Below are 25,275 nucleotides of genomic sequence, written 5' to 3' on the forward strand. Positions count from 1 at the left end.
TTGGTTATACGGATGGGCCTTTAAGAATCCCGTGGGAACTCTTTGATTTTCCGGGATAAAAGTAGCCTATGTCCTTCCCCGGGATGTAAGCTAACTATGTAGGTACTTACTAAATTTTATCAATTTGGTTAAACGGTTCAGCCGTGAAAAGCTAGCAGACAGACGGATTAAATAAAGCTGCTGCTTAGAATTCATAGTATTCACAGGGTTGTTTAGCTAAGTTGAATTAGCATAGCACCGGGAACTGGGAACTCATACGTTCACCGGAAAACCACTATCAGTCAATTTGTTCCACCCCTTGTAATCTTTCAAGTAGGTACCTACTTAGGTAGAGCGCTTGAAAATGAATACCTAAGTATCTAGCTTTATTCTTTCCCTCTGGCAAGAATTCTAATTTTCAACAAAAAAATTCTTTAAAAATCCGCTGGTTAGAAATAATAAACAAATATTTAATTAAAGCAAGGTCGAGTATCCCCGGGCGAAGTTATGCTAACGAACTGCTATTATGTTGCTCCCCCGTGTCACTATGTGAAGGTTTCGCACTCTCGACCGAGTTATGAAAGGGTTGGCGGTTGTTTTAGAAAATCATGTGCTCGCCGGAAAAGCTCAGAGCTGTCGGTATTCAGTAAGGGCGCGCTCGGAGTCGCGGTAACACGCGCCGTGAGTTTCCACGCTTTTCAGGCAGAGCTTTTTATACTTCGATGAACAATAACAGGGTGCGAGATATTTGATCTCTATCAAACGTGACACGTCATAAGCCGATAAACAGTCGGAATAGTGAAGTTTATAAAACACTGCGTTAATGGATTATGTTTTTCTGATATTTGGAATGATTAAAATAAGTAAGTATTGGAAGAAATTTAGAAAAACTTGTTGACTTTTACCATAATAACTTACCATACTTAAGTATCTTTTTGTCAACCAACAAGATTTTATTTTAATTTTAAAAATAGCACTTTGAGTGGCTAGTAAAATAGAGCTTTCATGTTAATCAGTAACATCGACTAATTTTTAAGCAAAGAATTTAAATTGAGTTTTGCAATTTCATTTATTAGGTAGATGGTTTTGTAAAATGTGATGATAATGATATCCAAAAGGCAAGGTAAGTAAATAAATTGCCTGTCTTACATCAGTTCCTAAGTATGGGTTACCTGGAAGAGATCACTGGTAGTGATTAATAAGGTCGCTCTTTGTTTTTAAGCATATCCCGTATTTTTTATTCTTTGTCGTAGTAGGTACTTATTAAGCAATAAAAATATTTTAAATTCAATTAAAATTAAGTAACAATAATTAGTTTTGTCCTCCAGTTTACTGTCTAACCCTTCGTTCAATTATTTATCAAAACTTTGTTTCACGGAAATTTATTACCACTAGATATCCGCATCAGCTTTTCCTTCAAAGTTCATGGTTGAGTTAGATAATATTTCAAGTTCTAGTATTAAAAAACGAAAAAAACTTTAGTAAGACTTAATACTGGTCTGCCCCTAACTGAGTTACGGAACGGGTGATAATTTGCATGGCTATAGTTAAGGACCTGTGGGGTGATTCTCTAACTCAGTGTCTAACACTGAACGATAGCCACAGAGCTCATTTTTTAATCCGTTGAAGGTTTTCTACGAAAACATATTTTACTACCGCCCAGTGAAGCAGCAATGTAGAACCAACCAACCTCGGTGGCTATCATTCTGTGTTAGACACTGAGTTAGCGAATCACCTAGCTGGAGAGTGACATAGGTTACTTTTATCCCGAAAACCGGCCAAATGCGAGTCGGACTTGCACACGAAGGGTTCCGTACTGCCGTACAAGATATTTTAACAATATTTATGTGCAACAATGCAAGATAATGACAACAGCGTATATGTAATTTAATAAATTAAAATTAATTAATCTATATATCAAATCACATATAGATGGCGCTGTAATTAAAAGGTGTTCACGAACGAAAATTTTGTGAACACGTTTTAATTTTTTTTGTGATGTAACCACAAATTCACGGTTTTAGGATTTATTCCTTTACTTGTGCTATAAGACTACCTACAAAATTTCATTATTCTAGGTCAACGGGAAGTACCCTGTAGGTTTTCTGGACAGACACGACGGACAGACAGACAGACAACAAACAAAGTGATCCTATAAGGGTTCCTTTTTTCCTTTTGAGGTACGGATCCCTAATTATCAAAGAGTTTCCACAGGATTTTTAAAAACCTAAATCCACGCGCACGTCGTCATCTACTTAGTTTATACTTACTTAATATTACTTAGTATGAATAAAGAATTAAAGTAAAACGAAAATCCAAATAAAAGAAAATTACCTACAAACAAGGTAAAGATTACCTTTCGTACTTTAGTAGGATCAGTAGGATTTAATCAACATTTTACCCGTAGTTTGAACATTGCTCGCAGTAGTTGAAGCAATTAAGCAGTGTCACTGGACTCGTTCCGAATCGCCTGAGCTAAACTAAGTCAACTCCAAGACGTCGCTTCAACCTGAATTCCATTTGGTTTGCGTTAGTCCCCTGTAATATCTAGTCAACTGCGAACCTCCATTTGCCTATTGCTAAGTGCTAACTAGTTAGTTTACACTTGCGACTTCGTCCACGTAGAGTTTGCAGATTTCTGTTATAGCTTATGGACTAAGAGCCAGCGCGGCAGTGCCAGACCTTCGTTATTGTCCCCAATACAGGGAGGAACGATCAGCGACTATGAAGTTTTTATCATGGTGGCTTTGGAAGACAATACGCAGAGAAACTTTCAGCTTTTACAAAATAACGAAGGTCTCCACGCGCTGGCTCTCTCTATTACAGGTCTATCCAAGAGCTGTTTTTGTACCTATTCAATCAAATTATTAATAAGTACTTGATTGTTCTTAAAAAACTAAATTTTTGGTTGATTTTAATTACCTACCTAAAACTCCAAACTAAGAAAGGGAAATCATTTCCGCCATGTTGTGACGTGTCGCGCGTCTTAATCCCATTTGCTCGATCGATGTTGAAAAATCCTTTCGTAATTAGAGCGGCAAAGTTCTTGAAATAAGTAATTAAGCAGTTCCACTGGACCTTTCTGAATGGATTAAGTTAAATTAAGTCAGCATTGCAATTTAATATCACTTGCTTTAAGGGTGAAGGAAAACATCATTTTTAGGGTTCCGTACCTCAAAAGAAAAAAGGAACCCTTATAAGATCACTTCGTTGTCTGTCTGTCTGTCGTGTCTGTCAAGAAAACTATAGGGTACTTCTCGTTGACCTAGAATCATGAAATTTGCCAGGTAGGTAGGTCTTGTAGCACACTTAAGGGGACAAATACGAAAACGTGAATTTGTGGTTACATCACAAAAAAAATGTGTTCATAAACAAATAAGTAGTTAGTATTTTCAACTTTCAAAGTAAGATAATACCAAGTGGGGTATCATACGAAAGGGGGTGTCATACATACCTGTACATTCTAACACAGATTTTTATTTGTTTTTATGCATAATAGTTTTTGAGTTATCGTGCAAAATGTCGAAAAAATACGACTGTAGTACGTAACCTTCGTCCGGACGGACTCGCACTTGGCCGGTTTTTAAGTTTAATGAACATTTTTAATTTAGGCATCGATTGATATAAATTATAAATCCATTCATATTATATAAATTGTTTGTTTGTATGTTTGTGTATTTGTCCGTTTATTTTTACCTCTGTGTTTGCACATCGCACTTAATTTATTATTACTTTGTAACTACAATTTTTGGTACATGAATAATAAAAATAAATAAATAAATAAATCGTTCATCCGTTGAAACTTTGTGCAGTTATTGACTGATTGTTTGAATGTTGTTGACCATTGCGTGAAAGTTTCTGTCGTCTGACAGAAACGTCGGATTTTGCCTTCTGCGAGTGCTCGGTTTCATTGATATAAAAAAATTATTGCAAAATACATAAACAGATCTAGATCGCTTTAGGTACCAAAGTATTTTTAATCTACTTACTTAGTCATCCTATTTACCTACCTATTTGAAAACATTTATAAGTCCCTTATCAAGGGCCGCTCCGTAAGCAAGTCATTTCGATACGCGAAAGCTCTTCCCTAATGTTCTGATGACATCAGCCAAGGGTCCATACAGATCTCTAGAGACTTGATAGACTGCAGCATTAAAACATTCAGGCATTGTTCTAACTTGGCCTTTATCACTTGAGAATAGACGTTATATTCCTATAACAATATTGTTCAACTTTTTTCTGCGGATGATCGAACGCCAAAAGCAAATCTTGATGCTAAATTGTACCTACTGGCTTCGCAAATAAAAGTTGAATAGGGAAGATTGCATTGCAGATATGAGTTCACATAAAGAGGGGGGGCTCCAAATTGGGTATTTTTAAGGTTCTGTACCCAAAGGTTGCCAAGCTATTACTAGGCCTCTGCTATTCGTCCGTCTGTCTGTCTATTAGCGAATAATAAAAAATGACCACCGTGTAAATTAAAAAAAATTAAAAAGCACAATCCTATGCGATGGTACGGAACCCGTCGTGTGCGAATCTGACTATAATCGTGTAACAATTTTCATGCAATAGGTAAATATCTATTCAATAATTACCTAAACTGGAAATTTTGGAAATGTATAATAATAAATAATCAACCGACCACTTGTATGTTATTCTAAGCACTTGTATTTCTTTCATAAGTAGGTATTTTTCATCTACTTATCATTAAAAAAACACTTCCATACTTACTAAAAACTTTTGCGAGGTGTTTCGATTTTTTTATGGGAAATGTATAAATTATGTCGAAATAAAGAAATTGCGCTAATTTAAGATGATAGAAAGAGCCCCCGCGTGCCAGACCTTCGTTATTTTATAAAAGCTTAAAGTTTCTCTGCGTATTGTTCCCAACACAGGGAGGAATGAGCGACTATGAAGTTTGGATCATGGTGGCTTTCGGAGATAACAGATAAAGGTGTAAAAATTATTACGTCAAAGTATAAAGTCTAATTTTCTTATATTTTCTTCGGAATATATTAGAAATCATGCATTGCCAGACACTAAGTATTGTTGCAACCCCCGGCCATTGCCAGACACTAAGTATTGTTGCAACCCCCGGCCATTGCCAGACACTACGTATTGTTGCAACCCCCGGCCATTGCCAGACACTAAGTATTGTTGCAACCCCCGGCCACTGCCAGACACTAAGTATTGTTGTAACCCCCTGCCACTGCCGGACATCGTTCCTCCCTGTGTTGGGGACAATACGCAGGGAAACTTTCAGCTTTTATAAAATAATGACGGTCTGGCACACGCTGGCTCTTAGCCCATGATAATATCTGTCATGTGCGGGGTTGAGAAAGGCCTCGAATGGGACAACTTTGACAACGAACGGTCGCCGGTCGCGTACGCAATTAGAGAGGGCGCGCTACCCATCAACATTTACATTTTAATTTAAATTTCGCTCAACCTGATGAAATTTAAGATAAATTTGTCCGCATATTTAGCTGGATAATTTGAAAACCTTCATGCCTGCAAATGAGGGCGCAATTCATATGGAGCCGATAGTTTCATGCCTAGGTAGGAACTCTTTGATTTTCCGGGATAAAAATTAGCCTATATCCGTGTCCGGGATGCAAGCAATGTTTATACATATTATGTACAAAATAAGTAGATAATACCCGTGACATCCTCGCTATGGATTTAGGTTATTAAAAATCACGTGGGAACTCTTTGACTTTCAGGACAAAAAGTAGCCTATGTCCTGCCCCGGGATGAAAACTATTACAATAATTTATCATAGTACACTCATATGACGCTCACTACTGCTATCAGCAGCGTGAAAATGGCGAAAATCGAGTTGATTCAATACAGGTCGTCAATCGCAGGTCCAGTGTGTATTAACTATTGTCTAAAACAGGACTGATACTAATGGACGAATACGGATATCTAAAACGTATTTAAGAATATGTCTAAAATCTTATTGTATAGATAAAATTACAAAAATTTGATAAAGATTCAGAGCCCCTTCGTAATCATTAAATTAAATCGTGCTGTCAGTGATAAAGGTAATTATAAAACCTACCTTCCTCATTTATTCACGAGATGAAGGGTAAGGGTAGCCTTTCAGGTAAATTTTGTATTAGGGCAGTCTTAATTCCGTTATGTAAAAGCCCTAGCTCGTATAAACAATTTGTGGTAAAAGATAAAATGCGCGTAAGGGCACAGTCATCGAGGGCGATTCAGTATCCCTTTCAGAATATTAAGTTTGCCCATTAGGGCACTCGGTAATTTGAAAGCGTTTAGAGTGGTCGCCGCTTCGAATACATTACTTGGGCGTAGAGAAACCAATGCAGAGTTAGTTCAAATAAGAAATTGTGTTCTAAACGATTTTATTTGATAGCAACAACACAAGAAAATCCACAAAACGTTAAATTGCAATTGTACAAAGTTTTGTCTCAATAGGAGGAACGATGTTCGAAAGCATATTATGTAATGAACACACTATTATCATTAACATCAACCGATAGACGTCCATTGAATCAAGCGCCTCCCTGTGACTCGATTGATGTTGTGTGTTCACCTAGTGGGGGCGTCTTCCATCGCTGTGCTTTCCGGTGCGAAGTCGCCATTCTAGCAGTTTGGAACCCCAAAGTCTATCAGTTTTTCGAACTATGTACCCTGCCCATTGCCTCGAAATTGTAGACGAGTTCGTTACCTGGGACACACAATCCAGCTAGGTAGATCCAATTTCAAGAAACGAACACAATTATTAATTTTTATTTTATGTGTTATGGTTTAAATACAATGAATGTGCTGTGAAAGCCTAGTGGTAAGGACGTCCGCCTTCTGATCGGAGGTTAGGAGTTCGACCCCGGGCACGTACCTCTAATACTTTTCGGAGTTATGTGCGTTTTAAGTAATTAAAATATATCACTTGCTTTAAAGGTGAAGGAAAACATCGTGAGGAAACCGGCATGCCTGAGAGATCTCCATAATGTTCTCAAAGGTGTGCGAAGTCCAGCGTGTGGACATGTCCAGCGTGGTAGACTATGGCCAAAGCCCTTCTCACTCGGAGAAGAAACCCGTGCTCTGCAGTGAGCCGGCGATGGGTTGATCTTAGCAACAATACAAAAAGAATAAACAAAAAGATTGTTTTTACTATTTTCATCCAGCTATTTCTTTTCTCCAAAAGGAATTTCGCAAAAAGGACACGGAGTCGATAAAAAGGTCGATCGTATCGAAAACAGCGGCTAACAAGCGAACTTAATGATCAAGGGCCAAAGCTCAAAAGGTAAACGAATGAGAACAAAGAAACTTTTTCATTCATTTTCCTTATGTCTCCAAAATGTTCGTCTTCATATTGAGGAATAACTACATTTGAAAGCTTGAGATAAATATGTACACAACACCAGTATATACGAAATAATGAATAAATACGAATTATTAAATAAAAAATAAACCCGCCTGCGCAGAAGCCTACAAAAGTTAATTAAACTTCAGTGCTAAAATATATCTCAGTCATACAAAAGAACAAACGTCTTTTGATTGTTAAACTTGTGCCTGCCATGTGACTGAAGTTTATATAACCGTAAATATTTTTGGTAAACTGTAAAAGAAACTTCAAAATGTTTTCAAAAGGTCAATTCACCAAGGTACCACTTAAGAGGATATGAAAAAATTTTTTTCGTGCTGGGGAAGTTTTTTTTTCAAACGTTGACTTATTACAAGTCCAATGATTCCTCATTTATTAAAATCTGTAAACCCGTTTAGGCTGCAGGGGATCCCAAACAATTTTGATACATATATAAAAACCTGCTCCTTCTGGAGCAGTGGGGTAAAAAGCCGAGATCCACTAGTGGCGCGTGGATGTCCCTAGATTTAGAAAAAGATTTTTATCCAGCTGTGGACGTATATCGGGTAACCAAGAAGAGGAAGATACAATAATCAAAACAATTTAATCAACAACTCTAATTTTACATTTTGATATATTTTGCTATATTGAATTGAAAACGTCGATACAAAAAATATTTGTTATTCGGAATGGTAGTGGTTGCCTCATTGTGGAAGTGTTTGGACCGCTTGGAAACTTTTAGGGCTTTTGACACATCAACAGTCTCTTGGCTTCGTTCTGAAAGATAAAGAAAAATAATTTTATTTATCAAACAAGATCTTAGTTTGTCTGGTGGGAATATAACAAGTACTATTATGCTAGTAGAATAGGTGAAAATCCGAACAAAACCAATATATTTAGGTGAACAATTTAATTAAAATAATAAAAAAGTAAAATATGTAGTAGAAAGAACACTCCTTCGTAAAATCTAAAAGTGTAAAATCTTTAAAAAGTGTGTCTATCGGTCTGTCTGTATGTCTGCTAGTTTTTCACGGGCCATCCATTCAATCGATTTCTACGAAATTTGGTACAGGCTATTTTTTATCCTGGAAAATCAAAATAAATCAAAGTAAATAAATTTTTAAAAACCTTAATCCACGGGAACGAAGTCGCGGGCATGATATTTTCGAAAATATAGTCCAAAGTAAAGAAGTAAGACCCCTTCAAACACAAATTATTATAATTATTGAAGTTTCACTCCTGGGTAAAGTTCAAGGTGTAGGTATTGTTATTTGCAATAAGCACTGCCCAGCGAATGAGATGCGTTTCATCGCCGCGTTCGTTCGTTTCACTTTTTGCGATTTAGATCCCTATCAGTTGAGAAGCCTGGCTATTAAAATCTTACCTGGATTATTCTGTAAATCTCTGCAACAGCTTCGTCACTTCGACACATCATTGGCCCCGAGGACCTCTTGCCGCCCCAGCTTGAAGTGAAAGTCAGTTGAGCTTGCGTTACTAAAGCAAAGCAAGCTATCAGGGCCACGAAAAATAGAACCTTCAACATTTTTTTTAAAATTTCACTTTAGATGCTAATGGAAGCGATGAGCGCAAAACTGATTCTGGTCTTTCCCTTTGGAGACGAGGCTTTTATACTTGAGACAACAATTGAAAGAAGCCCCTGAAGTTTTAATTTCTTTTCAATTATGAGCAGAGAAAGTTAATTGTGAGTCATGGTTGCTATGTCCTATTCTTGAAATGCAAGCATAAGAGAGTAGAAGAGCCTGAATATTACAAACTAAACAAGTCGTACGTAATACCTAAAAGACACGACAGACCTTAAAAAATCATATTTAAAAGTGGCGCCGCCATATTAACTTTTTTTTTTTCAAAAAATGTATAGCCCGTGTCATACGGGAACGATACCCCATACCTATATCCAAATCTGTTCAAGCATTTAGAAGTTATGGTGGAATAAATGAAACTTACATACATACATACATACTTATGTACATACATAATATGAACCCTGAAACTTTACACTCCTTTTTTGGACATTAAAAACTAATAAGTTCTAGGTTGATGCCAACTTCAGTATGCACTTCATGGTTTTATGGTATATGGTATGGTATATGGTAATATCAAAAGTATTTCAATTATTTCTTATGAATACTATAATATATAGAAAGCCCTAACTCAATATTACTGAATCATGGACAAACTTATAAGTATTCATTAAAAACGGAACAAACACTACAGCGGGGAAAATAAAATACTACAGTACTAAGTATATTCAAGTATATTCATGACTTATGCAGTACATAACACGCATGACGCAATACATAAATTGAGTGTGGTTTCAGTTAGTAGCTAAAGGTGGTATCTAAAATTATGTTTACTCATATTATATAGATTTAATACAGTATTAAAAAATAAAAACCATCTTCTAATACCTATTTATAAAGTCAATCGAAGGGTAAAACCAGTTGAAGTTAAAAAGTACTAATCGATAGCCAAGCAATACATCCAGTGCCTGGAAAGGTTTTCTTATTTTTTCCTGATCGCGGCTGCAGTCAGGCGGAAATTGTGCTGTAATCTGCAGTACTAACTGCAACAAATACGATTATATGCCGAAGATAAAGAAAGAATATTGTTTTTTTCTTATTTTACACTTTTCGCCGCTTTTATTGATTTTTATTTTGACTGCAAATCCATCATATAATTTTCTTTTTAACCGGCTTCTTTGGTAAGTAAATTGTATTCTACTAATTGGAAAATCGAAGAGTTTCCATAAGATTATTGAAACCGAAATCCACGCAGTCGAAGTTGCAGGCATCATCTATAAACTATAGTGTTTGTTGGTCTAAATCACTATAAAGTAACATTCTAGTAGAGAACATGCTATAGCATGCACCTGTTTAAGAGATGTGTTATGTAGGTACGTCTTTGTTAAATTAAATGTAGGTATACGCATTCATAAATATACTTCGATACGGTAGTTAGCGAATATCGCGTACACGGCACGGAGTTACTGTAATTCTGTATCAAGCTGAATTTATTAATGGAAATCGGAAATGCGTTAATCTCTGTCCAAAACACGGCACTGTTAAATGGGTCATGAAATTTCATTTGGGACAATTCTGCGTCGATGGGTATCTTTAACTATTTTTACAGCTGAATGAGTAAATTACTTAAGTAGGTACGTTGATTAATGACCGAAACATATTGGCAACACCCTACATCACACAATGTGAGGTGATGCGTGTAAGTATATTAGATCAAGTAGTTACATATGTAGACTGTAGAGTATCTAGAATCTTGATATACTTAGAACACACTATTGAATCGTGCCGAAATTCCTCAGTGCTTGAAGAAAAAGTCTTCGTGTGCGTGCGTGTTGCCAGTGATGACATATGGATCCGAGACATGGTCGCTGCTGTTGTCTTAAAGAACTCACATAAAGTATTTTTTTGTCTTTAAGTAAAAATACCTTCTATGTTTTTAAATTTTGAGTTTGCAATGCTGTTTTTTCAGCTTTTACCATGTAAATTGTATAGCTTCATATTAGTCGCTGTGTTCACACAGACAGAGACGATAATTAATAAAGGAACTTTGTGAAAATGAGCGCCCTTGGTTTAATTTGTTTTCCTGTTTGAGAGGTGCGATTAATTTTAGAAAGAGGTGCGGTGGCGTAGCGTTTATTAATCTACGCGCGGTCTACGTAGAGCAAGCGTTTCTGAGAATTCAGAATTAATCTTCGCTAAATTAAGATATTTCATTCATTGTAATAAACTTTTATTTGCTTTTATTTTTAGATGTGATGGAAAATTCTCTAGTTTTCTAAAGGTGTATTTAAAAATGTATAGTAGGTTTATCTACGTTCAGATATAGTACCTACCTATCTACCATTTTTACATTAACGTAGGTAGGTATATACCTAAGCCGTAAGAATTATGATGAAAATACAATAAGGGCCTTAAATAATTAAAAAAAGTTTGTAGTCAACGTAAAACTTTTAAAGCTTTCAAATAGTCAAATGCAAAATAGACAAAGAATTGAGAAACTCGTTTTTTGAAAGTTAGGCAAAAATAGGATGTATAGACAACGTTCTAGTACACGATTTTTCATTAAAGTTAAATATATCAAAGACCGTCCTCCCGTGAAATCCCCATAATGGACGTAAGTGGATTTTTCAGTGCTGGAATTTCGATTAAAATGTATTTGAAAACTGTTGGGACGGTTATTGTCTACTCTCACTAATTTTATTTTATAAATTCGCAGAAATACTTGAAAATTTTATTAAACTAACTAAAAGTAACGGGGTCTATCTCAAAAACTAACCAAGTACATAGTTAGAAATATAAAATTTTGGTATATAGTATACACCTAGTATATTTAAACAACAAATTGCTGAAAACAACGATTCATGAAGTAGTTTGTAAGACCAAGACAAACGAACATTTTTTTGGTTTTTCTTTCACGTTTTGTAGCTTCTAGCTCGGAAATGAAATATTTCATACACTCAAAATATGTTGTTCATTTATGCATTTGGCCGGTTTTATGAAAAGCATGAGCATCGTCCATCGTAAGCCTATTTCGCAAAAAAAAACTGCAGTCTGTAACATTCTAAAATGCAAGAACCAAACCAACAAACATTAATAAAAGCTCTACCAATCAAACCAAAGCTACAGTGATCCAGATGATCGCTACGTAGAAGCTACGAGGGTCCACGGCCGTCAAACGATATCCCATCTCTGATCTCGTTCCTTTTTTTATTCCGCTATGAGATCCATTCTCTTCCAATCCGCATTTCACATTATTTTTTTGTCATCGGCTAACGAATCAGGCTTTTGCACTCATGTTTCGACTTTCGATATAAGGGAATAGAGTGGTAAAGTCTCGCATGTCCATAATTTGGTCCGTTCGAAAGCAATAACTTTTTTAGACTATTTTTTCATTGTCTTGTTTTTGTTTCCACGGCAAATGATTGTAAATTAGAAAAACATTGATTTACTTATCTAGGATTTGGTAACAAGTAAGTAACAAGTTTTTAGGGTTCCGTAGCCGAATGGCAAAAAACGGAACCCTTATAGATTCGTCATGTCTGTCTGTATGTATGTCACAGCTTTTTACATTGATGTACATTACCATGCAAACTTCCACCGAAAATTGGTTTGAACGAGATCTAGTAAGTAGTTTTTGATTTATCGTGCAAAATGTCGATAAAATACGATTGTACTACGGAACCGTCAGTGCGCGAGTCTGATTCCTACTGTTTTATTTCTAGTTTACAAAGTAAAGTTTGCAAATTATTTGCTAAATATAGTCCGCGACAGGTCGAGATGACAATCGGGGTGGAAACGCCCCGTACATCCGCACAGCCCCGCGCTAATCCGGTGCGGGATAACGTGGGTGTGCGGGGCGTTCCCCCGCCTCATACCTCGATTGCGATCTCGACCTGTCGCGTACTATAGGTATCTGGATGATACAGGGGTGAATACTTATCTTCATCAGCTTCAGCAAAATTTAAATGTAAACGTAGATAACTTGCGTACCCTTTTTAATTGCGCATTGCATTCGTCCGCTGTCAGTGCTATCTTACTTTTACTAAAAGTATAATTACTTTTCTTTTTTTGTTAATTTAATTTTATGTAGGTATGACTACTTAACTAATATTCAGCATTCGTTGTAATGCGAATCGCGCGCCACCTATATCTACATTGATGTTCTATGTTAGAAATCTTCCCGCAAGTACCAACGCTAACTGTACAAAGTTTCAATTGAATAGAATGTAACTGATTAATATTTTTCGAGTTCGTTCAGTTACACTAATATTATACCTAAGTATAGATTTAAAACAATATTTTTTTTTAAATCTGCTATAAAGTACCTACTTCTTGTAGACAGAGCCAGCGCGTGCCAGACCTTCGTTACTTATTTTATTAAAGCTGAATGTGTCCCTGCCAGACACCCTTACAATTTAAAAGTTCAAGGGTGTCTGGCAGAGGGTTGCCACGACAGTAAGTGTCTGGCAATGCATGACGTGATTACAAATACTATTCCGAAGAAAATATTTAAAAAAATAGTCTTTATACTTTGACGGAAGATTTTTTCACCTTTATTACCTGTTATCTCCCAAAGCCACCATGATCCAGACAAAAATCCGAACAAACATTCCTCCCAGTACTGGGGACAAAACGCAGAGAAGTATATAAAATAACGAAGGTCTGGCACGCGCTGGCTTTTTGTCCATTTAATTAAATTCGTCTCGTCCACGTCTCTTCAAATGGAAATAGGTTATGAAGTTTTTCAAATCGATTTCGAAAACTTTTATTTGTTAAAAGTTGTTTTATCATGATTTTTAAAGTAAATTTCTATATTATTATTATTTCTATATTATATTTTAAATTTTTAAATTATGATTTTTAAAGTAAATTTCTAAAAAGATTGTATAAAAATAAACCATACCGGTTATACCTATACGCTACTAAGTATCGGTATACTTACGCTATAAGATGTACCTAGTGGTACTCATCGTGGGAATATAAAATATTATATTCTCTGAAAAAATGCTTTTACATTGATTAGGTACCTACCTATATTTTCTTGGATCGTATGTAAATTTTTCCTCTACACTTTCTTTACCTTTATTGAGTCTTTTTCTCCGTAATTTTTATGAGACACTAAAGGGTATGTTTCCACTGAAACAAGCGGTGCGGAGACCTGTGTTTTCGATCAAGAAGATTATTCAGAGATGACATAAGATTATAACATAGTAAAATTATCACGTCATCTCTAACTTAATTATGAAAAAAGGGAAGTTTCTACCTACGTTAAAACATAAGGAGAAATTAAACGTATATATATAAAATACCGGAAAGATAAATTAAAAGAAAATGTGGTTATGGAGTCTACTATTTTTTAGAGAGATTATGGTAAACACAATCTACACAGAGAATGTTATTCAAAATCGAAGCATCATAATCATAATATAGTTAGTTATTCTATTAAAAACAAAACACCTCAAATCGCTCTCCGTTTCTATAAAATATGATTATGGAGTCTTTCTGAAAGAGTTGGTAAACACAATCTACACAGTAAACGTAATTCAAAATCTAAGCATCAAAATCATAACATAAGTACTTAGCTGTTATTCTATTAAAAACCTCAAATCGCTCCCCGTTTCTATAAAACGAACGATATAAGTGGAAAATTCTACATTTTTACTTGTTACTTTAAACTTGTATAGTTGATGGAGCTTAGCATACAATACTGCAAACTAGGTACCTTAAGCAGCTTAGAACGACAAGTTTTACTTGAAAATTACGCTTTCCACTTGAGTTCTCGTTTTACAGCTCGATAACATGATTTTTATAAAGAATTTTTAGGAGAATAGAATGGAGGCACTCCGGTGGCACGTTTACTAAAAATTTCTTCTAAACTTTAAAAAGAAAAATCTCTACTTTACATGCTATTTTATAAATCACTTTTTATTACTTGGTACTAGCGGTGGCAAGTTTTATTTGAAAAGTTAATTTCGCTGGCTGGTCTGGTGGCATAATGACACGAATTTTACGCTAAAACTTTTACGAAACTACTAGTAGGTACATTAACCCTGTAAGTAATGGGGGGTTGTCATTAAACTGGGATAGATTGTGGTCAACGGTGACGGATTTTACGATCTACCTCAGATCTTAACTCTGATAACTGGTGCAAAATAGCTACTTGAAGTTAAAAATAGTCAGATAAGTATTTTGAAGTTTGGTCTACAATCTAAATTGAAAGTAGGATTCACGACTTCTTAGGTTAGTCGCCAATCCGCACTTGGCCAGCGTGATAGACTGTGGCCGAACCCCTTCTCATTTTGACGAGAGACCTATGCTCAGTAGTGAACCGGTAATGGGTAATTTTATTTAAATTGATTGTTAAAGTTATTTTTTTTATTTTGTTAATAAATAATTGGTACAAAAAGTAGTGAGAAGTAGTGTTTCATTCATTTACAAAAAACTATATACAACTTTCGGAATAAACCACACTTCTTTAGTAATTAGTTAACCTTACTGTTTAATAACATGTTCTTTTTTAAATATTAACAATAATTTATATATTCGGTAATTATTCGGCAAATCAAACGAATAGGCCAAAAATATAAACATGAAAAAATATGCCGAATGCACCGATTACGAATATTCGGCCGAACATTCGGCGCTTCTCTTCATGATTACGAAGCATTTTGTATGCATATAAATCAATTTATAGATTGTAGCCTATACATATTATATAGTACGCGACAGGCGAGATGGCAATCGCCCCGAACACCTGCACAGCACCCGCGCTAACCCGATGCGGGCGAGCGCGCGTGACGTGCGGGTGTGCGGGGCGTCCCCCGCCTCATATCCCGATTGCCATCTCGACCTGTCGCGTAGTATAGACTACGTAGGTATGCGGTTGCAAAAAAATTTATAACGTGCTTTGTTTTGCAAGGGTTAGGTACTTTTTGGAAGTAGGTACAATTTCATTGGGCCGCTATGTACCTGATGGTCATTAAACTTGCATAGATTTTGGTCACCGTTGACGAGTTTTATCATGCAACGCTGCGAGCTGCGGCACTGCAGTAAAGACCTACCTACTACGTCCAAAATTGTACAACAAGTTTTATTCGAAAACTTTGCTTTGCTCTTTGTTGGCTTCACGGCCCGATAGCACGAATTTTACACGGAGACTTTACTAAAGTCGCAGTACTTTAGTTAGGAAGAAATTCTATTAACAACCTAGTTTTGCAGTTTTCTAAACTGCATACTTATAAATTATTTAGCGTAGGTGTGATGTACCTACTTTACTTACAACCTTTTGAACAAGTACCCAAGCAAATTAACCTGCAATTAGACGTAGAGAGGACTTAACTTAGGCGTCAAACTAAATAACTACAAATTACGTAGGTATAAGCAGATACAATTAAACGAACTTTAAGGTCATTTTTAAAAGCTACTGCGCTATCGATTTACATATTCTACAGCGGGCGTTTTTTTCTGTTTAAAATGCAATTTGATGCGCTATGCTTTTACTTTTAATAAATTCCATTGAAACTTGCAAGAGGCTGCAATTTGAAATGCTTTAAGTAATGGCAATAAGTATAATTTGAATGGGTAAAGCTTTCAACCTGTAAGTAATAGTATTTTTAAATCAACATTTACCTATTTGGAAAGAAACTATCTAGTTTATGGATCATTTTTTTAAATTATGATCGAGGTAGGTACAATTGCAGCAAAATAAATGTGTTCAAGGTTTAATCTCGGGCACGTCGGTACTTTTCGGAGTTTATTATGTGCATTGAAAGAAATTTAATATCACTACTAGTTCTAATGGTGAAGGAAAACATCGTGAGAAAACCTGCATGCCTGAGAGTTCAGAGTTCACCAAACCCTTCTCTTTCTGAGAGGAGACCCGTGCTCAGTACTGAGCAGCTGGCGATGGGATGATGATGATGATCCGTTATAGGCTCATAGGAGTGTACGGGAGCGGAGTGCAGGCTCGACCGTATCAAAGGGAGATCTCCCACCGAGCGGTTGCTCGTGCTCGGTTGCGCCAGCTGGGCCGACGGTTGTATCTTGAAACTTCTATATATAGTCCAGATTGCAGAAAACTCCGTTAGTGCGAGGACTGTCGGCGGTACAATTATTGTTCGGGACTACGTCATGAAATGTTATCGATTGAACAGCGCCATCTAGTTAAATCTGTGACAACCGCCACAGGAGTAAGAGGGATATCTACTCATGTGGTACGAGTAGGTACCTAGCTGGAGGTATATCTACGTATACTAACACGGTTAAAGCATAGGTACTATTCAAGTTCGACCACCCATCCATAAGAATCCATCATTTAAATAGTCGACAAAAATCGTTTTGGACATCGTTGATCCGTTAATTTACAATAGCACAACGAAAGAAAAGGGTCTTTCACAGCAATTTTTTTTTGCCATCGCCATTCTTGCACGATTGTGTTCTAAACTAAAAAAAGAAGTGACCTATTTTCTCCCTAGGAAATAGTCAGCTAGTTTCTTTTAACATTATGCTGAAAAATAATTAAAATTTCTCTGAAGTTTTAATTATTGTTCCGCGAATATCTTTCATAGATAAAAAGATTTTCAGACGTCATTACTGGAGGAATTAATAGTCTTTATTTTTATTCTGGGGAAAACTTTATTTTTTTGATTATATTAAGACAAAAATATGAAATGTATACATAATATATAGTACGCGCCAGATAGCAATCGGGGTATCAGCCCATGATGTTGCATGCCCTGTGTTGAAGCTGTTTGACGAGATTCATGCCCGACCTTCATTTTGCATGTTATTAAACGGGCAAAATAAAAAACTTCAACAGAAATTATCATGAAAAAGAAGATTCTCGAATACCCTCTTTATAAATGCAGGCAGTTTGAACGCGGCAACTTTTTTGTTTTACTTTCGTAATGGTTGGTAGGGACTGAAGAATTCTAACTATGAAGTTAATTTAGAGTTATGACTTGATTTGGGATTTCTACATTTCAGCTTTTTATTACTTTAGGCCTTAGTTCAAAGAATATAATAAGAATGGAATAGAACCTACCTGTTCAATACAATTATTTAGTAAAATGAATGAAACTAAATGTACTTAGTAGCTGGCGTTACCGTGAAAGACATTATGATATTAATAAAAATTACTTATGCACTTCCAACAGTAATTTGACTACAAATATTTACTCCCATCGGGCAAATCAGAGCGAAATAAAAGAATCCTACAATTAACCCAGTATCAACGCTACGAATATCACTTTGGTGAAATAAAAGCTTTTACATTTACGAAAGGAGAATTAAAAACATCATGAAGTAATTTTTCGCATTCGATTATGAAACAATATTCAGTTACACCCATATTGTTTTAAACGTGAGTGTTGGGAGTTTATAATATCTCAGTATACAAAATTATCTAAATACATCCATACTCACATTGTATATGTGAAGTGTGTTTGCTTGTTGGTTTGTCCTTCAATCACGTCGCAACGGAACAACGGATCGACGTAATTTTTTGCATGGGTATAGTTAAATACCTGGAGAGTGACATAGGCTACTTTTATCTAGATTTTATCTAAATCAGTTCCCATGTGATTTTTAAAAACCTAAATCCACGCGAACGAAGTCGCAGGCATTAGCTAGTATGTATATAAAAAGAGAAGTCCTGAGTCACCCTCGGACCTGAAAGCTAAATTTTTTACATTAGGTTCTTTTATAATTTGAACAAGGAGTACTTAAGGCTGAATTTTGAGCAGGAATGATTCCAAAAAGTATCGCTTTTTACGGTAGTTCCAGTCAACATTTCTTTTCCAATTTCATCAGTTCGTAGCATCACATTACGAGCGAGCAGAAGCTCAGTGTCAGTTCGTGTAGTGGAATTAATCAATGACCGACGCTATCTTTTGTCCTTCCAAGTTCCAGTCTGTGCGGTTCTCGTGGAATCACTATTTATCTTGCCAGTGGGTAAGAACTAACTGGGACAAATGTTTTATTTTTCTACGTTCCACTGTTATTAGGACAAAGAATCGAGTTACGTTAAACAATACAATTAATTTCGAATTGTTAAACTTTCCTTGGAGCTCTTTTCTTGCTCTGTCAGAAAATAGACGAAATCTTAAAATAAAGACCCGCATCTAGGCACGGGTCTTTTCTCAGAATAAGATGGGTTTGGTATTATACATCTCTACTTTTGTGTACAACAAACATCAAACTTAAAAACTTGTCATTCAAGTTCTTTAGAATTGTTCATGAAATATTATTCTGTTTTTGTGTAATTTATAACTATAGTCACCGAAGAAGCTACGAGGATTCCATGTACGTCCTGAGTTGGCACTATAATGATATAATTATTTTGTGGCCCTGATATCAGAAGTAGCCTACACCAAAACACAGCCGTGTAAACGGACCGTATGAAATTACTTTCCCATTAACAGTTACTTAGATATTTTTTATCAAATTGACAACAAAACTAGCAAAATTGAAAAAAATAGCAATCGGAGTAGGGACGCCTCGTACAGCCCTCGCGCTAATCCGTAGGGCGATTGTCTAAAACCTGCATCAATCATTATTACAATCTCAATTGTTCTGAATGGCTGAATTTGTGCGATTCTTGTTGCAACAATGCATTGTGGCCAATAGTGAGCGAGCATTAACCAATCAGAGATGATTGCGATCGTGACATTGTAGCTGTCAAACAACCGCGGTAGGGCCACGGGTGCGGGATAGCGCGGGTGACGTGTGGGTGTTTGTCATACCCCGATTGCCATGTCAACCTGTCGCGTACTATACCTACATTACGTTTCCCAGTAATTTGGTGCACCCTTCTGTAACCCGGATAGTTATCTCAGTAGATGCGAGTTCGTGATTTACAACACTTGTCGTTGACTTAACGAGGGAAACTTTTTGTCTCCGGGTACACTAAAATAAATTAAGTGAATTTATACCGTTCACTAATGGTCTCAAATATATATCTTGCCAACTAAAGTTGATAAAGTGTGTTTCATCTTGTAGGTACCTACCTGTCTATTCTTCATTTTATACATAATATGTATACTTATACTTATGTATGTTTTCTTTGTTTTTGACTGTAGCTTAAGATTAAATTACCATACCTACATATAAAGCAAACTAAGGAACTGAAACAATATAGCCTAAATGTGTTTATCATAAAATTAAACGATATTAACGATAATGTATAATTAAAACTGGCTTAATTTTTTTTTAAATTTATAAATAGTCCGTGTCACTCGGGAAAGATATCCCATACATCCAAACCTGTCAATTATAAGTTATGGTAGCATAAAGAAACTCACATAAATACATAGGTAGGGTACATAGGTGCTGACAATATGAACTTTGAAAACATTCAGATAGGTAGGTAGTAGGTACCTAGGTATTTTCAATTACCTATTTCTTTTTTGGGCAGTCGTGTAAAAATAGTAGGATTTCAAAACTTCTGGTTATATAACTGAAAATCGAATGCGGTAAGAATAGTAAATAATTTTTGTTCGATTATATTTTATTCAAAGAAAGTCTATAAAAGTTTGCTCCGTATACGCCAATACAAATTGTAAGTCTTGTCAGGTACAAAAATTCTTTTGAAGCGAAGTGAACTGGACAGTGATTCGGTTGAATTCAATCTGAACTACTTTCTTATGGACTAAGAGCCAGCACGTGCCAGACCTTCGTTATTCTATTAAAGCTGAAAGTTTCGCTGCGTATTGTCCCGAACACAGGGAGGAATCAGGAACTATCGGCGCCTATGAAGTTTGGATCATGGTGGCTTTGGGAGATAACAGGTAGATAATAAAGGTGTAAAAAATCTTATGTCAAAATATAAAGTCTTTTTTTTTTTTTCTTCGGAATAGTATTAGAAATCACGTCATAACTTGCCAGGCACTATCGTGGCAACCCCCTGAAAATATTAAAAAATAGACTAAGTATACTTATACGTAAGATTATTTACACATTTATTACTTGTTATCTCCCAAAGCCACCATGATCCAAACTTCATAGTCGCTGACCCTGTGTTGGGGACAATACGCAGAGAAACTTTCAGCTTTAATAAAATAACGAAAGTCTGGCAAACGTTGGCTCTCGCTCTCTCTTTAGTATTAAGAAGTAAGATCTACTTCGTAATTACAACGTTGAAGGGGCTTGTTATTTAAGTAAGATAAATATTAGCATTATTTTTTTATAAAAAAAGTCTTTTAACAAATATTGTTAAATATTTTTAAGAACTCATTCATTATCATCATGATCAAACAATCGTCGGCCGACGACTGAGCACGGGTCTCCTCTAAGAATAAGGAAGGGTTTAGGCCTTAGTCTGCCACGGTGCACTGGATCAGCGCAGGTTGGCAGACTATGGGGCATGCAGGTTTCCTCATGCTGTTTTCTGTCATGGTCAAAGCAAGTGATATTTAATTGCTTAAAACGCACATAGCTTCGAAAAGTTACAAGTGCGTGCTCGGGAGCGAACCCCCGACCTCCCGAATAGAAGTAGGCTGTCACCGCAAAAACTCATTAACTTTGAGCAAAAGAATTGATGCTGTCATAATTTCCTCTAACGACATGGACTTGATTTTAGTTTGTTACATACTTAACCATGGACAGTACTAGACTAGTAGACAAAGGCGGCACGGCTTTGCCGGTAGGGTGGTAACTAGCCACGGCCGAAGCCTCCCACCAGACAGTAGTAATATCGTTAAGTAAGTTGATTTTATTTTCAGTGGAAACTCACTTAGCATAGTTATGGCATTTAACGAAGGCCACTGACTCAAGCTTGTGTTTAACTTTAAGTCATATTTAAGTTATACGTAAGGTACACTAAATGTGTGCGTTTGATAGCGCTTGCTCGCGACTGATTGGTCCGACATGCACGCACACTTACGCAATGATCATGTAAACGACGTTAGGTACCACAAGTAAAGTACACTAGCCTTCGTGGAATTGCAAGAACTGTACTAGTAGGTATACGATTGATGAAACGCGCCTGTTAGATTTATTACGGCAAATTTGTTTTCGTAGCACTTAGCCGTGCTCGACGAGGCACTTAATTTACAAGATTTTCAAGATTATTCAAAGAAACCTTTAAAGTTTTACTTTTAACTAATACTTAAGGTAAATAGAGTTCTTTATTGTCCTGGCAATAGAGACTAAGTACGTATATTGCTTCTATCGCAATGATGTAGACGCTCGAGATTTATACAAAACACAACCCCAAGTTCGACCCGCACGTGACTTGAATATTTTATATCAACCTTGTTAATTTAACGAATTAATAAAAAAAGATTCCGACGAATAGAGAACCACTTCCTTTTTTGAAGTCGGTTAGAAACAGATGTACCTAAAACTGTGATTTATTTTAACCTAGTTGTTTTGTATGGTTCAACGAATTTTTACTTTTTTTTTTAATTGCAGTTTTTTTAATAATTTAACTGAGTTAGTACGAGTACCTATAGCTAGCAGGTGCCTCACCCATAATATCTATGTAAATGTTAAACTACTTGACTAAATGATTTACCATCGTACGCTCTTAGTCTTCTATTTATTCTATTACTTTCTAAGTTTCTGCAATTACACCAGAAAGTAGTCGATCAAAACGGATGCTTTTATTGTGTGAGAAATACCAATCCCCATCGGAGTCGTAAATCCAAGTTCACTCCAAAAAAAAAAAGTTGCCGAAGACGTGTTTAAGTGAGGCTGAGAGATTTCAGGTAGAATGCTTTAGCTTCCTTCAGGTAGATGCGTCAATGTTTTGCCTGCCTCCATCTAAGACAGAGGATAGAGACTATTTTTAACCGACTTCCAAAAAGGAGGTGGTTCTCAATTCGGCCGGTTTCTTTTTTTCAATCTGGCATGTCTCTACATTTTAATAAACCAAACTTTTCAAGCTGAACAATATTCTACAAGATAATAAATTTTAAATGCAAAACAATTTCATTATTCTTGTCAGCGGCACTTAGCGCAGTTGCAAAACCCAAAATTACTTGTGGAAATCCATAATGACCTTTGCGCATTGCTGTCTGCTTTGGGAATGGAAATGAAACCGGAATACAATTAACAAAGAACAGTGTTCAACTGCGATTGTGTTTTGAAAATGCTGAATGGAAAACACGACATATGGGATTGGGAATATTTCCATAAAAAAGCGATTTCTCGTGGTTCCATAATGAACTTTTCCATTACCTACATATCTATCTGAACTACCTACCTAGAAATGTAGGCATTTCTACTATGGCTTCAATAAAAGACCCAGAAAGCCTTTGAAGCTGACCTATGTCACGTACAGATCGTTGACTCTATCTAAATATGTTTTTCGTGAATCTGATACCTATAATCTTCTGTTTTTTAGTTTTGTAAACATTCCAGAATATCCCACATCTAGTTTTTTTTACTCTTCTCATAACGATTGTCGAAGTCTCACGGGTATTGGAGAAAATATTTAATACATCTGTACAGTACGTTTTAGTTTTTTCAAGCCATACAGTAAATTGGGCATAAGCCAGATCCACTAATTTGATTCAACACAAAATCATCAACCCTAAAAAGCTTCCGGAAAAATCGCTGTTAAAAAAATGTTTCAGTGCAAAGGGCGTCGGCGGGAGACAAAAGCCCATTAAAATATCGACTACCTCAGCGGCTACCTTTCAGCGATTGTGACCAACGTTTGCCCTTATAAATGTTGCATGATATTGTTTGCATTCGTATCGGACAGACGGTCGTCGGCCCTGATATCCGTTTAATATGATAATCCGCATGCAAACAAGCGGCGGATTGCCCGACTAAATTATTTATGCAGCCCTCCCTGCGGTTGATGGCTCCACTTCAGAGGCTTGACTTTTATCGAACCCTAGAGTTTTGGATGGACAGGTGAGCTGCAAATTCTATAAATTACATATGAGGGCTGTAGGACTAGAGTAAATTTTGAAACTACCAACCTACCTACCTGAGTACCTTTGAGTAACTACTTACTTGCTTTGTCAACTATATTAGATTCTTCATCATCATCATCATCATGAGCAATACCCATCGCCGGCTCACTGCAGAGCACGGGTCTCCTTTCAGAATGAGTATGGTTTTGGCCAGACTTCACATACCTTTATAAACATTATGGAGAACTTTCAGGCATGCAGGTTTCCTCACGATGTTTTCTTTCAACGCTAAAGCAAGCATTACTTATAATACAATTACAGTATTTAATTACTTACCAATTAGATTCTTAGTATCACAGTATTTTTCTACAGTAAATCATAAATTTATCATGTTTGGCTGATAATAAAATTATTATAATTATTAATTAAACACTGACTTCGTACAACTACTCTACAACGTAAAATTAACTTTAAAGTTAAGAGGATGCTTAATTTGGTCATACGTCCGAAAAGAGCAGCAACTTTTAAGATGGCTTTATCCATTAATGTCGAGTATTATTTATAAAGACTACTATGAATACCTATTTATGTTATACCTACTTACAGGATTTTCTGTACAGCTTGTACTATGTAGGTAGTTGGACAATATTAAACACTTTTCAGTAAAGTGCTCTTATTGGGCTTTTGTTCGTAAAATGACAAAAGTGAGGTGGACCGCCTCCATCGCCACCCTACAGCTACAACCTACAACTGTACACTCACAGGGCATTTCTAATAAAGGCTTGAAATCACGCTTTGCAACGCATTCGACGCGACGCCGGACTGCAATGTGTCCACGTGGCTCCTAGAACTTTTAATACAAGGACATTTAAAGAGCGTATATAGTACGCGGCAGGTCGAGATGGCTATCGGGGAGGGATAGCCATCTCGATGCTAGCCCGGTGCGGACGAGCGCAGGTGATGTGCGGGTATGCGGGGCGTCCTCTCCCCTCATACCACGATTGCCATCTCAACCTGTCGCGCACTAGGAGCCATACAAACTCGCCATTGCGCATGCAGTTTCGTGCTTCATACAGGTCCTTGTACCACAACTCCTAGAGCTGCGTTGTCGTATGTCGCTGGCGTGGTGTACACAATACACTGGAATTTAAATATATAAAAGCAAAAGCCGACTGACTGACTGATCTGTCAACGCACAACTCAAACTACTAGACGGATCGGCTGAAATTTGGCATGCAGATAGTTATTATGGTGTAGACATCCGCTAAGAATAGGATTTTTTGGAATTTCAGCCCCTAAGGGGATCAAATAGGGGTTTGAAATTTGTGTAGTCCACACGGACGAAGTCGTGGGGATAAGCTAGTGTAATATAAGACAAGATGTTGCTTGAATGCTTGCTTTAATAATACAAATAATTACTAACGCCTCAATCAGCTAAGATGCATTACATTGATAAATTACTATGGCGCTTTAAGTGCCGTGGACCATAATATAATACAATTTCAGGCCTTCATGAGAAACGTCAAGTTAGATGCATAGCTGTGCGTTTTTTGTACGT

At 36.4% G+C, this 25,275-nt stretch overlaps 1 protein-coding gene across 1 annotated transcript in view; it reads left to right on the forward strand.

The window, feature by feature from the left end:
• The first annotated feature begins 593 nt into the window (after positions 1–593).
• Positions 594–25,275, forward strand: part of LOC117987390 (uncharacterized) — a 156,524-nt gene continuing 131,842 nt past the window's right edge. The window contains exon 1 of the mRNA XM_034974393.2: positions 594–842. The gene's annotated coding sequence lies outside the window, so the exon portion shown is untranslated. The remainder of the gene's footprint in view (positions 843–25,275) is intronic.

Source organism: Maniola hyperantus, chromosome 13 (genome assembly GCF_902806685.2).
Source record: "Maniola hyperantus chromosome 13, iAphHyp1.2, whole genome shotgun sequence".
NCBI classification, from domain to species: Eukaryota; Metazoa; Arthropoda; class Insecta; order Lepidoptera; family Nymphalidae; genus Maniola; species Maniola hyperantus.